Raw genomic sequence first — 15,066 nt, 5'->3', positions numbered from 1 at the left:
GTTAATCAGTGTGCCCAAGGTTGCATATCTGGTGTTACCAATAATGATAGAACATTATATGCTGAGTCACAGCTCGTATTTGTATGGTAGTAGAACAGCAGCTACCACACTTATGTGCTTATTAGAATCACCTGGAGATTTCATTCACGCTCTAAATCCCAGATCACACACTAGACCTCTTAAGCCTTGGTGCCTGGTGGTGGATGCAGGCATAAATAATTTTCAGAGCTCTCAGAGTGATTCCCCTTTGCAACCAAGTTTGGAAACAAAGTGTACAACACAGTCTCCTTTGAGCCTCACAGAGTTTACAGCCTATCAGTTGTAACATCATCCCCATTTCACAGATGAAGACACAGATGTCTAGATTATGCCAGGTGTCTAAAGCCTCACATTAGAAATGATGGAGCCAGGACTTGAGCACAGGTATTTTATTTTGAGCCATGTCAGTGCTTTGCTGTGACAGTCACGAAGCACTGCTGTTTCTCTACAAAGCAAACCATATTTAGCTTTCTCATCATGCTATTTACAGCGATGCCAACTTATGTGCAGGGGAGAGAGTCTTGCTGAAGAGATTTTTTTCGAAGACTAAAATACTCCAACTTGGGTGTTAATGTTGTGGTGGTCATTTATTTTAAGGCGGCAGTTTCCTGATTTCTATTTCCACTATTTCCAGAGTTTTCTTTATCCAGAAATGCTTCTTTTAGAGAATATCTAGGAAATTGTCTCAAATGTTAGCTCAAAATTTAATTCTGAATGAGACTACATCATCATTCACTTATTTATAAGGTACCAATAGATTCTGATTGCTTAAAAGTTCTGGTGCCGTATAGGCAACAGCACAGGAGAACTAATTGTAGAAGCTGCAGGCAAAAATGAAACGTTTTTATTGTTCAGTGGAAATTTAGTAATCTCTTTTTCATTCTTACACAACACATCATAGTATGTGAATGGTCATATCATTTTCACTTGGGTTCAGATGCTTTGTTTTTCCTTTCTGGGTGAATAAACTTCATTTTTACAATCTTTAAAAGGGAATGAGGCTGAGGGGGAGAGGGATGAATGGAGCAAGTAGCATAAACATATGTAGTATCAGTGTAAAATGGATAGCTGGTGAGAAGTTCTGTATAACACAGGGAACCCAACCCAGTGCTCTGTGATGACCTGGACAGGTTGGGTAGGGAGAGGGGTGGGAGGCTAGACAGGGAGGGGACATATGTACAACTATGGCTGATTTACATTGTTGTACAGCAGAAACCAACACAACATTGTAATTTTTTTTTTTAAAAGGGAATGATGCCTCACCAATAAGTCATTCAGGGAGTGAAATGAAGTAAACATAACACCTATCCCATGAAAGGTACTTGATAACATGTTAGAGTTCATTTTTATAATGATTATTTTATAATGTCATTTTAGATTACTGGGTATTATTTCTGTCCACTTTGCTCTTTAGTTTCTCTTATTATTTCATGGATGGGGAGAGAATTCATGGAGGGACAGTGGTAAGAATCCAAATAAACCAAATCACTCCATGTGAGTTCCTGTCCGAAACCAGAATCTCAATATTGGCTCCTGGGTAAATGTACTCTCTTGATTTTAGAGCACAGTCTCCATCTGAGCATGTCCTAAAATATCAAATGTTGACATAAATATAGACATTGACAAAATACCCTGAATTCTTGGACACAGTGGTTTAGGAAATTAAAAAAAAAAAAAAAAAAATCTTAGTTCCAAAGACAACTTCATCTGAAAAGATTACAAGAACCAAAACTGCAGTTATTACTGCACATTTGTACGTAAGGTGGGATTTCAGATGACCCAAATTCAATCTCTGGGATCCTCATTTTCTACTTCCCAGTGATACTGTAATTGGGCCTCTATAGTAGATAGTGCTCAACCTGAGCAATTTTGACATGTGCTTCAGACACACGACATGATCAGTGGAAAAGCTTACATAATTTAGACTTGTTTGGAATGGTTGGAGTTTGTGCTAAGTCACTTCAATTGTGTCTGACTCTTTGCAACCCCATGGACTGTAGCCCACCAGGCTCCACTGTCCATAAGATTCTCCATGCAGGAATACTGGAGTGGGTCGCCATTTCCTTCTCCAGGGAATCTTCCTGATCCAGGGATTGAACCGACGTCTCTTATGTCTCCTGCATTGGTGGGCACATTCTTTATCACTAGCACCACCTGGGAAGCCCCCAGAATGGTTGGAGTAGATTCTCAAATATTGGGTTGGCCAAAATGTTTGAATTTTTCATAGCACCTTATGGAAAAATCTGAACAAACTTTTTGTCCTACCAATGAAATGCCTCCAGAATTCCCAAAGACATCAGAATGATTAAACCTCATAAGATTCTTGTTTTGTGAATAAAATCATTGTATGAATTATTGCTTAGCAGTTGACACTCATGGATTAATTCAATACAATTAGTTAAGGGTCATGTGTTAGTAATAATGCTGGAGATTCAATACTCTGAAGTTAGATAAGGTCAGCTTAAATAGAAGTGGTTTTACAGAACTATATATGATACACCTCTCAGCAGAATCTAACAACCGGTGGACAGAATCTAACAGCCAGTGGAAATAGTGGGAGAGCATATCAATTCCATATAAAATGAGCTGTTTTTGAAAAGTATCTAGAAATAGGAGCCACATGTAGAGGTAGGAAATTGTATTATTGAATAATGAAAATTTATCGTTGAAGCATTGGGGCTGTGAGAAATAGGTAACGTAAAGTTTTCTTTCGACTCCAGGATCCAATGGCCATGAGAGATTACAGTGAAAGCTGATAGCAGCACATTTGATATTTTAGTGAATTAAAAGCAAAGGACAGACATCTCTGGTGGTCCAGGGGTTAAGAATTCACCTGCCAGTGCAGGGGATATGGATTTGATTGCTGGTCTGGGAAGATTCCAAGCCTGTGCCTAGAGCCTGTTTTCCACAGTAAGAGAAGTCACTGCAAGGAGAAGCCTGAGCAACACAGCTGGAGGATAGCCCTCGTTTGCCACAACTAGAGAAAGCTGGTGTGCAGCAGTGATGACCCAGGACGGCCAAAATAAATAAATAATTTTAAAAAGCAAAAGAGAAACATTTTGATTTTTGTTGATCACATAGGGGAGAAAGTCACATAAGGGAGAAAGCCTTGAATTAGAATCCTGACTTTGGTTGTCTTGTGGACGGCTGGCTATTATTCTGAGTGCTGGCTTCCTTATGCATGTAATGTCGGCTAATGTTCCTAAATTTTAGGGTGAATTATAAATGGTGGACTTGTAACAAGGCCACTTATATGTCTGCTAGCAATAGTTTTTATTTCACACTTTGAGAAACATTGACATTAACATCTTGATTTGAGATGTCACTAATAAATGTTACATACACAGTATTTTAACAAACCTTAAAATCCCATAAGTGTCTATATCTGTATATCACTAGCTTCTCAAAAAGCTGCTGTACAATTTCTAGATTTCTGAGCTTCAAGAGCCAAAGTTTGCCTCGAAGTCCCCTTATCATGAGCTATCTTCTTGAGTTCACAGCACACACTGTATTTATTTTCTGTAAGTCTGGTGGGGCTATTTAGGAAATGGCCTTTGGATTCTCTGGTAGTTTTTAAAATAGACTTAGAAAATTTGAAATGGATCATGGAGAGCTAAGGGGCATACTGAATTTTCAGTTTGGGGTGTCTTTAAATTACTTTAAAATGATGGGTTATTTTCAGCAGCTTTTCTTAAAGGCTAATATTGGAGTCACATAGAGAAAATAAAGGCTATACATACTCCATTTCATTTTCCTGGGGATTGAAATTGTGCTTCATATTGTTTTATAGTATAGTAAGAATTAAAGAAATTGCACATTTTATTTTAATTTTCAGTTAGGGGTTAAGACTCAGTGTAAACATTATTTTCAATGTTTTTAACTCCTAAATATAGCCAATATTCATTTTGTCTTAATGGGCTGAGGGAAAGGAAAGAAAACAATGGAACTAGGAGATTTGCTTGGTTTCCTGCAGTTTTGTTCACGTGCGCATTTATTATCAGAGGGAATTATTCCATGGCAGTCATTGCCTAGGGATGGTAAGAAAAGAAAAATGTGTAAATCAAGTCCTAGAGCAAAGAGAAAATTATGCCAGGATTTTCAAATTAAACATGCACTTTTCCAGGGATTTATGTAAACCTCCTTTGCCCTTTTCCCAATAGTTACTATGTATGTCACTATTGCAAGCTTTGAAATTTTCACATAAGGTGGATTAATTTTTTCTAGACTAATTGTGCTCTGCTATTATTTGACCCAGAGAACAGATTTCTAGAAACATCATTCTGGCTCTACTGCATCAAACAACATGAAGAGGTCACTTCATACAAAACCTTCTCATTACTGTGGTACTTTTTTAAAAAAAGAAGCAGTTGTGCCTCATGTCAGACTTTGCAGAGATGGTAAGTAGTTTTCTTTTTTTTTTTTTTTTTCTAACCAGCTGGCTGTTCTGCCTAATAGATAAGGATCCTGTACAATACCTGACCTTAGAGCAGGTGATAATGTGACACATCTTATTTTCTTGCCATAAATCTTGTGGACTTCTAAATATTGAGGGTGAATTTGTTGATCTGGAGAATGTGAAGAAAAGCTATGCTAGATAAAGAGGTCACCCAATCAATGATACGCAAATACAGATATCCATTATTCTGTGACCTTTGCTAAGAAAGTGTTAGCTCTTTCTTCTTGATCCTCATAGGATTTGGTTTATGCTCATGTTTAGGCTGTATCACAGGTGAATTGATATTTCTATTACTTTTATAAGGTGTTTTAGGTAATAAATTATAAGCAATTTGAGAAAAGGAGCCACAAAAATCTTTGTGTTTCCTACAGCACTTCACAAAATATGTGTTATCAGGAGCTTAATGATTTTTGTCAAATAAAAGTATACATTTATCAAGATAGGATTCAGATCAGATCAGATCAGTCTCTCAGTCATGTCTGACTCTTTGCGACCCCATGAATCGCAGCACGCCAGGCCTCCCTGTCCATCACCAACTCCCAGAGTTCACCCAGACTCACGTCCATCGAGTCAGTGATGCCATCCAGCCATCTCATCCTCTGCCGTTCCCTTCTCCTCCTGCCTCCAATCCCTCCCAGCATCAGAGTCTTTTCCAATGAGTCAACTCTTTGCATGAGAGTTTCAGCTTTAGCATCATTCCTTTCAAAGAAATCCCAGGGCCGATCTCCTTCAGAATGGACTGGTTGGATCTCCTTGCAGTCCAAGGGACTCTCAAGAGTCTTTTCCAACACTGCAGTTCAAAAGAATCAATTCTTCGGCGTTCAGCCTTCTTCACAGTCCAACTCTCACATCCATACGTGACCACTGGAAAAACCATAGCTGCCGGGGACCAGCCCCGGCTGATCCAGGGTATTCGAAGGAGAGACGGCGTAGGCGAAGATCAGGAAACAATTGCTTAATTAAACGTTAATTAAGGATATAAAGAGTAATAAAATGAGGATAGCTCAGTGAAGAAATTCAGTGGAGAAAAGAGGCTGAAATAAGGATAGCTCAGTGAGGAAATTCAGTGGAGAAAAGAGGATGAATAATTCAGCCAGAAGGTAAGAGAAAGAACGACATGGTGAGACCAAGTTTCGGTGAACAAGGCCCGCACTTTATTTTTCAAAGTAGTTTTTATACCTTAAGTTATGCATAGAGGATAATGGGGGAAGGGGTAGAGTCTTGCAGCAAACCAGGCTTTCTTCCTGCAAACTTATCATATGCAAAAGCTTAGGTGATTTGCATCATCTTCTGGCCCGGAGGCCTGTTAATATTTTAAGACCTTTTCTTCAGAAAACTTATTTTTCTCTAAAGGTGATTGGTCAGGAGCCACCCTCCAAAAGCATTAGATAAAGTTGCATTCCTACAGAGCAAAGGTGTGGTGGGCTATAACAAGAAAAAGAATTAACTCAGGGTCCCAGGTTACAAACATTAAAGCTACTACTTACACCAATTATATTAATCAATACACTGCCAGGGACACAGCAGGTAAGGGATATGGAGACTTAGCAGCAAACATTGGCCCAACAAGTGAAAATCCCTTCACCAATACAATTTCTAATCAATCTTTTAACTACTCAAAAGAATCTGTGTTTTAGACAGTTTAGAACATCTCCTGCCTCTCACAGTTGGGAGGCTCTGAACAATCACATGTGGCCGGAAAAACCTATTCAGATAGGCTAGAGGATTTCCAAAGGAGTTTGTAGGTTAAACACTGTCACACCCAGGAATTATTAACTGGAACTGTAAGCTAACTCTTTCTTCAGAGAGGTAGTGGGGAACAGCCCCCCGTAAAGTCAGAGGTGTAGGTGAAAGCACAAAGCAGAAAGTAGGCAGACTCTGGTTTTGGGGGTATATGCTTGAGAATTTCCAGGGGGACTCCTGAAGCTTGATCCCGCCTTTGAATATGCCGAGCCTCCTTCCTCATGACCTTTGTCATGGGCGGAGTTCCTCACGCTGGCTCCTGGCAGTGATAGAATTCCAGTTGAGCTACTCCAGATCCTGAAAGATGATGCTGTGGAAAGTGCTGCACTCAATATGCAATATGCACTCAATATGCAATATGCACTCAATATGCAATATGCACGCAATATGCACTCAATATGCAATATGCCAGCTCCCGGCACATAGCCTTGACTAGACGAACCTTTGTTGGCAAAGTAATGTCTCTGCTTTTGAATATGCTATCTAGGTTGGTCATAACTTTCCTTCCAAGGAGTAAGCGTCTTTTAATTTCATGGCTGCAGTCACCATCTGCAGTGATTTTGGAGCCCAGAAAAATAAATCTGACACTGTTTCCACTGTTTCCTCATCTATTTCCCATGAAGTGGTGGGACCGGATGCCATGATCTTCGTTTTCTGAATGTTGAGCTTTAAGCCAACTTTTTCACTCTCCACTTTCACTTTCATCAAGAGGCTTTTGAGTTCCTCTTCACTTTCTGCCATAAGGGTGGTGTCATCTGCATATCTGAGGTTATTGATATTTCTCCCGGCAATCTTGATTCCAGCTTGTGTTTCTTCCAGTCCAGCGTTTCTCATCATGTACTCTGTATATAAGTTAAATAAACAGGGTGACAATATACAGCCTTGACGCACTCCTTTTCCTATTTGGAACCAGTCTTTTGTTCCATGTCCAGTTCTAACTGTTTCTTCCTGACCTGCATACAGATTTCTCAAGAAGCAGGTCAGGTGGTCTGGTATTCCCATCTCTTTCAGAATTTCCCACAGTTTATTGTGATCCACATAGTCAAAGGCTTTGGCATAGTCAATAAAGCAAAAATAGATGTTTTTCTGGAACTCTCTTGCTTTTCCATGATCCAGCAGATGTTGGGAATTTGATCTCTGGTTCCTCTGCCTTTTCTAAAACTAACTTGAACATCAGGAAGTTCATGGTTCACATACTGCTGAAGCCTGGCTTGAAGAATTTTGAGCATTACTTTGCTAGCGTGTGAGATGAGTGCAATTGTGCAGTAGTTTGAGCATTCTTTGGCATTGCCTTTCTTTGGGATTGAAATGAAAACTGACCTTTTCCAGTCCTGTGGCTGCTGCTGAGTTTTCCAAATTTTCTGCCATATTGAGTGCAGCACTTTCACAGCATCATCTTTCAGGATTTGAAAGAGCTCAACTGGAATTCCATTACCTCCACTAACTTTGTTCCTAGTCATGCTTTCTAAGGCCCACTTGACTTCACATTCCAGGATGTCTGGCTCTAGGTCAGTGATCACACCATCGTGTTTATCTGGATCGTGAAGATCTTTTTCGTACAGTTCTTCTGTGTATTCTTGCCATCTCTTCTTAATATCTTTTGCTTCTGTCAGGTACATACCATTTCTGTCCTTTATCGAGCTCATCTTTGCATGAAATGTTCCTTTGGTATCTGTGATGTTCTTGAAGAGATCTCTAGTCTTTCCCATTCTGTTGTTTTCCTCTATTTCTTTGCATTGATTGCTGAAGAAGGCTTTCTTATCTCTTCTTGATATTCTTTGGGATTCTGCATTCAGATGTTTATATCTTTCCTTTTCTCCTTTGCTTTTCGCTTCTCTTCTTTTCACAGCTATTTCTAAGGCCTCCCCAAACAGCCATTTTGCTTTTTTGCATTTCTTTTCTATGGGGATGGTCTTGATCCCTGTCTCCTGTACAATGTCACGAACCTCATTCCATAGTTCATCAGGCACTCTATCAGATCTAGGCCCTTAAATCTATTTCTCACTTCCATTGTATAATCATAAGGGATTTGATTTAGGTCATACCTGAATGGTCTAGTGGTTTCCCCTACTTTCTTCAATTTAAGTCTGAATTTGCAATAAGGAGTTCATGGTCTGAGCCACAGTCAGCTCCTGGTCTTGTTTTTGCTGACTGTATAGCGCTTCTCCATCTTTGGTTGCAAAGAATATAATCAATCTGATTTCAGTGTTGACCATCTGGTGATGTCCATGTATAGAGTCTTCTCTTGTGTTGTTGGAAGAGGGTGTTTGTTATGACCAGTGCATTTTCTTGGCAAAACTCTATTAGTCTTTGCCCTGCTTCAATGCATATTCCAAGGCCAAATTTGCCTGTTACTCCAGGTGTTTCTTGACTTCCTACTTTTGCATTCCAGTCCCCTATAATGAAAATGACATCTTTTTTGGGTGTTAGTTCTAAAAGGTCTTGTAGGTCTTCATAGAACCGTTCAACTTCAGCTTCTTCAGCATTACTGGTTGGGGCATAGACTTGGATTACTGTGATATTGAATGGTTTGCCTTGGAAATGAACAGAGATCATTCTGTCATTTTTGAGATTGCATCTAAGTACTGCATTTCAGACTCTTTTGTTGACCATGATGGCTACTCCATTTCTTCTGAGGGATTCCTGCCCACAGTAGTAGATATAATGGTCATCTGAGTTGAATTCACCCATTCCAGTCCATTTTAGTTCGCTGATTCCTAGAATGTCAACATTCACTCTTGCCATATCTTGTTTGACCACTTCCAACTTGCCTTGATTCATGGGCCTGACATTCCAGGTTCCTATGCAATATAGCTCTTTACAGCATCGGACCTTGCTTCTATTACCAGTCACATCCACAACTGGGTATTCTTTTTGCTTTGGCTCCATCCCTTCATTCTTTCTGGAGTTATTTCTCCACTGATCTCCAGTAGCATATTTGGCACCTACTGACCTGGGGAGTTCCTCTTTCAGTATCGTATCATTTTGCCTTTTCATCCTGTTCATGGGGTTCTCAAGGCAAGAATACTGAAGTCGTCTGCCATTCCCTTCTCCAGTGGACCACATTCTGTCAGATCTCTCCAGCATGACCCGCCCATCTTGGGTTGCCCCATGGGCATGGCTGTTTCATTGAGTTAGACAAGGCTGTGGTCCTAGTGTGATTAGATTGACTAGTTTTCTGTGAGTATGGTTTCAGTGTGTCTGCCCTCTGATGCCTTCTTGCAATACCTACCCTCTTACTTGTGTTTCTCTTACCTTGTGCATGGGGTATCTCTTCATGGCTGCTCCAGCAAAGCGCAGCCATTGCTCCTTACCTTGAACGAGGGGTATCTCCTCACTGCCGCCCTTCCTGACCTTCAACGTGGGATAGCTCCTCTAGGCCCTCCTGCGCCCATGCAGCCACAGCTCCTTGGTCCTCCCGGCCACCACCCCTGGCCTCGGGCGTGGGTTGCTCCTCCCTGCCTAAATGTAGCTCATTCACTGTATAGGTGAAGAAACTAAGTTTCAAAGAGGGAGTGTCACTTGCCTAGAGATGTTGTCAGTCAGGGAGCATGAATACTGGGAGCACTAACTCCTAGTCTAACACATTTACCATCAGCTGCATCAATTGGAATAAGGATTGCCTTAATTAGACATATGTGTCAATTAACTTTTTCTCTGCTTTATTATTCTATTTTTCTGATTTAGAAAAAAATCATGCTAAATCTGCACTTTCTCATGAAACAGCCATTTGATACACATTGCTAGTAATTCAGAAACATGGACTGAAAATAAATTGCCTTTCCAAACAAATGGGTCTTAGTTACACACTTTTAAAATGCAAATAATGCTTCTTTTTTAGTCTTCAGCCTCTCCTGATTCCCAGTTAATGCTATATATTTGCCTTGTAGTACTGCCTTAGGTGCATCCTGAAATTTTTACATGGTTTTTATTTTCATTTCTAAATATTTTCTAATTTTCCTTGCAATTTATTTGACCCATGGTATACTAGAAGAATATCTAATTTCCAAGTATGTGGTCTTTCCCAGATATTTTTCTACTTTTAACTTGATTCCGTTGTGGTAAAAGAACTTATTTATGTGACTTAAGCTGTTTAACACTTATTATAAGTATTTTGTGACAGAATAGGATGTGGTTTATTTTATTAAGTGTTTTCTGTGAAGTTGGAAAAAATGCATGTCTTTCTATTTTTTTGGAATATTCTGTAAATATCAGATAAATTTGGTTGATTATATTATTCAAATTTTCTATGCCCTTACTGATTTTCTATTTAATTAATTACTGAGTGTTATATTTAAATCTCCAAATATAATTGTGCTTATTTCTTTTTTTAGTTCTAGTTTTATTTTTTCATTTAAAAACATTTTTTAATTGGAGAATAATTACTTTACAATATTGTGATGATTTTTGCCATACATTGACATGAATCAGCCATGAGTGCATATGTGTCCCCCTATTCTGAACACCCCCTCCCACATCCCTCCCCATACCATCTCTCTGGGTTGTCCCAGAGCACCCACTTTGGGTACCCTGCTTCATGCACTGAACTTACACTGGTCGTCTGTTTTACATATGGTAATGTACAAGTCTCAGTGATATTCTCTCAAATCATCCCACCCTCTCCTTCTCCCACTGAGTCCAAAAGTCTGTTCTTTTTTTTTTTTTAATTTTATTTTATTTAACTTTACAATATTGTATTGGTTTTGCCATATATCGAAATGAATCCACCACAGGTATACATGTGTTCCCCATCCAGAACCCTCCTCCCTCCTCCCTCCCCATACCATCCCTCTGGGTCGTCCCAGTGCACTAGCCCCAAGCATCCAGTATCGTGCATCGAACCTGGACTGGCGACTCGTTTCTTATATGATATTATACATATTTCAATGCCATTCTCCCAAATCATCCCACCCTCTCCCTCTCCCTCTCCCACAGAGTCCAAAAGACTGTTCTATACATCAGTGTCTCTTTTGCTGTCTCGTATACAGGGTTATTGTTACCATCTTTCTAAATTCCATATATATGCGTTAGTATACTGTATTGGTGTTTTTCCTTCTGGCTTACTTCATTCTGTATAATAGGCTCCAGTTTCATCCACCTCATTAGAACTGATTCAAATGTATTCTTTTTAATGGCTGAGTAATACTCCATTGTGTATATGTACCACAGCTTTCTTATCCATTCATCTGCAGATGGACATCTAGGTTGCTTCCATGTCCTGGCTATTATAAACAGTGCTGCGGTGAACATTGGGGTACACGTGTCTCTTTCCCTTCTGGTTTCCTCAGTGTGTATGCCCAGCAGTGGGATTGCTGGATCATAAGGCAGTTCTATTTCCAGTTTTTTAAGGAATCTCCACACTGTTCTCCATAGTGGCTGTACTAGTTTGCATTCCCACCAACAGTGTAAGAGGGTTCCCTTTTCTCCACACCCTCTCCAGCATTTATTATTTGTAGACATTTGGATCGCAGCCATTCTGACTGGTGTGAAATGGTTCCTCATAGTGGTTTTGATTTGCATTTCTCTGATAATGAGTGATGTTGAGCATCTTTTCATGTGTTTGTTAGCCATCTGTATGTCTTCTTTGGAGAAATGTCTATTTAGTTCTTTGGCCCATTTTTTGTTTGGGTCGTTTATTTTTCTGGAGTTGAGCTGTAGGAGTTGCTTGTATATTTTTGAGATTAGTTGTTTGTCGGTTGCTTCATTTGCTATTATTTTCTCCCATTCTGAAGGCTGTCTTTTCACCTTGCTAATAGTTTCCTTTGATGTGCAGAAGCTTTTAAGGTTAATTAGGTCCCATTTGTTTATTTTTGCTTTTATTTCCAATATTCTGGGAGGTGGGTCATAGAGGATCCTGCTGTGATGTATGTCGGAGAGTGTTTTGCCTATGTTCTCCTCTAGGAGTTTTATAGTTTCTGGTCTTACGTTGAGATCTTTAATCCATTTTGAGTTTATTTTTGTGTATGGTGTTAGAAAGTGGTCTAGTTTCATTCTTTTACAAGTGGTTGAGCAGATTTCCCAGCACCACTTGTTAAAGAGATTGTCTTTAATCCATTGTATATTCTTGCCTCCTTTGTCAAAGATAAGGTGTCCATATGTGTGTGGGTTTATCTCTGGGCTTTCTATTTTATTCCATTGATCAATATTTCTGTCTTTGTGCCAGTACCATACTGTCTTGATAATTGTGGCTTTGTAGTAGAGCCTGAAGTCAGGTAGGTTGATTCGTCCAGTTCCATTCTTCTTTCTCAAGATCGCTTTGGCTATTCGAGGTTTTTTGTATTTCCATACAAATTGTGAAATTATTTATTCTAGCTCTGTGAAGAATACTGTTGGTAGCTTGATAGGGATTGCGTTGAATCTATAAATTGCTTTGGGTAGTATACTCATTTTCACTATATTGATTCTTCCAATCCATGAACATGGTATATTTCTCCATCTATTAGTGTCCTCTTTGATTTCTTTCACCAGTGAGCAGAAATAAATGCAAAAGAAACAAAAGAGACCATAGCAAAAATCAACAAAGCCAAAAGCTTGTTCTTTGAAAGGATAAATAAAATTGACAAACCATTAGCCAGACTCATCAAGAAACAAAGGGAGAAAAATCAAATCAACAAAATTAGAAATGAAAATGGAGAGATCACAACAGACAACACAGAAATACGAAGGATCATAAGAGACTACTATCAACAATTATATGCCAATAAAATGGACAACGTGGAAGAAATGGACAAATTCTTAGAAAAGTACAACTTTCCAAAACTCGACCAGGAAGAAATAGAAAATCTTAACAGACCCATCACAAGCACGGAAATTGAAACTGTAATCAAAAATCTTCCAGCAAACAAAAGCCCCGGTCCAGACGGCTTCACAGCTGAATTCTACCAAAAATTTAGAGAAGAGCTAACACCTATCCTACTCAAACTCTTCCAAAAAATTGCAGAGGAAGGTAAACTTCCAAACTCATTCTATGAGGCCACCATCACCCTAATAGCAAAACCTGACAAAGATGCCACAAAAAAAGAAAACTACAGGCCAATATCACTGATGAACATAGATGCAAAAATCCTTAACAAAATTCTAGCAATCAGAACCCAACAACACATTAAAAAGATCATACACCATGATCAAGTGGGCTTTATCCCAGGGATGCAAGGATTCTTCAATATCCGCAAAACAATCAATGTAATACACCACATTAACAAATTGAAAAATAAAAACCATATGATTATCTCAATAGATGCAGAGAAAGCCTTTGACAAAATTCAACATCCATTTATGATAAAAACTCTCCAGAAAGCAGGAATAGAAGGAACATACCTCAACATAATAAAAGCTATATATGACAAACCCACAGCAAACATTATCCTCAATGGTGAAAAATTGAAAGCATTTCCTCTAAAGTCAGGAACAAGACAAGGGTGCCCACTTTCACCATTATTATTCAACATAGTTTGGAAGTTTTGGCCACAGCAATCAGAGCAGAAAAAGAAATAAAAGGAATCCAAATTGGAAAAGAAGAAGTAAAACTCTCACTATTTGCAGATGACATGATCCTCTACATAGAAAACCCTAAAGATTCCACCAGAAAATTACTAGAAATAATCAATGACTATAGTAAAGTTGCAGGATATAAAATTCATCTTGTTTAAAATGCTGAGTTTTGGGTGTCCTTTCTGTATTCTGGCAGTTTGTGGAGTTCTCTTTATTTTGGTGTTTCCTCACTCTGTGTGGGTTTGTACAGGTGGCTTGTCAAGGTTTCTAGGTTAGGGAAGCTTGTGTCGGTGTTCTGGTGGGTCGAGCTGGATTTCTTCTCTCTCCTTTTGAAGACAATGGGTTACTTTTCACTCAGTAAGGATCAACTGCAAGTCTTTTACAAAATAGTGATGATTGGCAAGTTGCCCTGATAGATTTCAGGGGTCAAATTTTGTTTTATTTGCCCTCAAGCCCCCACAGTAGTTAAAAGTTCAAAAATGTTAGATTGGCAGTTTGAGGATACCTGTGGAACTTTCCAACCCTATGTAGTTCCTACGCTCCCCTTTACCCTATGGGGGAGGGATGTGCTGTCTCAAGTAAGAGATACTCAGAGAAGGGTTTTCTCAATTTCTTAGTTATCAACAGGCAGTACAATTAACAATACTTTATATATTGTTATAAATACATAATATATTTGCCTAATTACAGTTTGCCTAATTAGGTATGGGTATAAATAAAATATAATAAAGGTATATCTAATTCTATTTATAGACCTATACTTAATCAATTTGTATATAAATTAATGTGTATACTATGTATGCATATTATATATGTACTGTACAATTAAATATATATTGCAGTAATGTAATGTGTGTGTGGCTGATATTAATTGGTATGGATTGATGTGCTGTGATGATATATGTTCTATATACTGTATAATTATGTTATGTATGATTGACATGTATTATTACAGTACATTGGTTTGTGTTGGTTGGTATTAGCTGTGTACGTGTTGTATTGCTGTAATATATATTAATTAATGTATTAATTATAAAGATTAATTCAAGTATATTGATTATGTCAGTAAGTTTATACTTGTTGCCATATATAAATACATTTTACATTTAGGTATATCTGTATACTAAAATGAGATAAGGAGGTTAAACATTTATTATTTAAATTTATACAGAGACCTAAACTAAACATTAGACCTAAATTAACATATCTCTAAATTTATGTTGTTAAAATGTAAATTTTAAAAATTTAAAAAATTAAATTGACAACTGCTTGACAATTCCTTTGCCATAAAACCCCCATAGGTGTAATTGGGGTAACCAGACAAAAATTTGGTTTTA

At 38.4% G+C, this 15,066-nt stretch overlaps 1 long non-coding RNA gene across 27 annotated transcripts in view; it reads left to right on the top strand.

Moving 5' to 3' along the window:
• LOC147342470 (uncharacterized) overlaps nt 1–15,066 on the top strand; it is a 294,857-nt gene that overhangs the window by 3,194 nt on the left and 276,597 nt on the right. For 25 of the 27 annotated variants that reach the window (XR_015158129.1, XR_015158128.1, XR_015158126.1 and 22 more), the window contains exons 2-3: nt 1,288–1,357; nt 4,295–4,436. This is a non-coding gene — a long non-coding RNA (uncharacterized LOC147342470). Of the gene's footprint in view, nt 1–1,287; nt 1,358–2,759; nt 3,727–4,294; nt 4,437–12,706; nt 13,735–15,066 lie in introns of those variants that run through there. The other 2 variants (XR_015158131.1, XR_015158123.1) reach the window with 2 other exon arrangements.

Source organism: Bos grunniens, chromosome 29 (genome assembly GCF_055505025.1).
Source record: "Bos grunniens cultivar Pamir isolate PY7600 chromosome 29, Bosgru_T2T1.0, whole genome shotgun sequence".
In the NCBI taxonomy this organism is placed as follows: Eukaryota; Metazoa; Chordata; class Mammalia; order Artiodactyla; family Bovidae; genus Bos; species Bos grunniens.
Note: the sequence above shows the minus strand (reverse complement) of the source record. Positions and strands in the feature narration are given on the sequence as shown.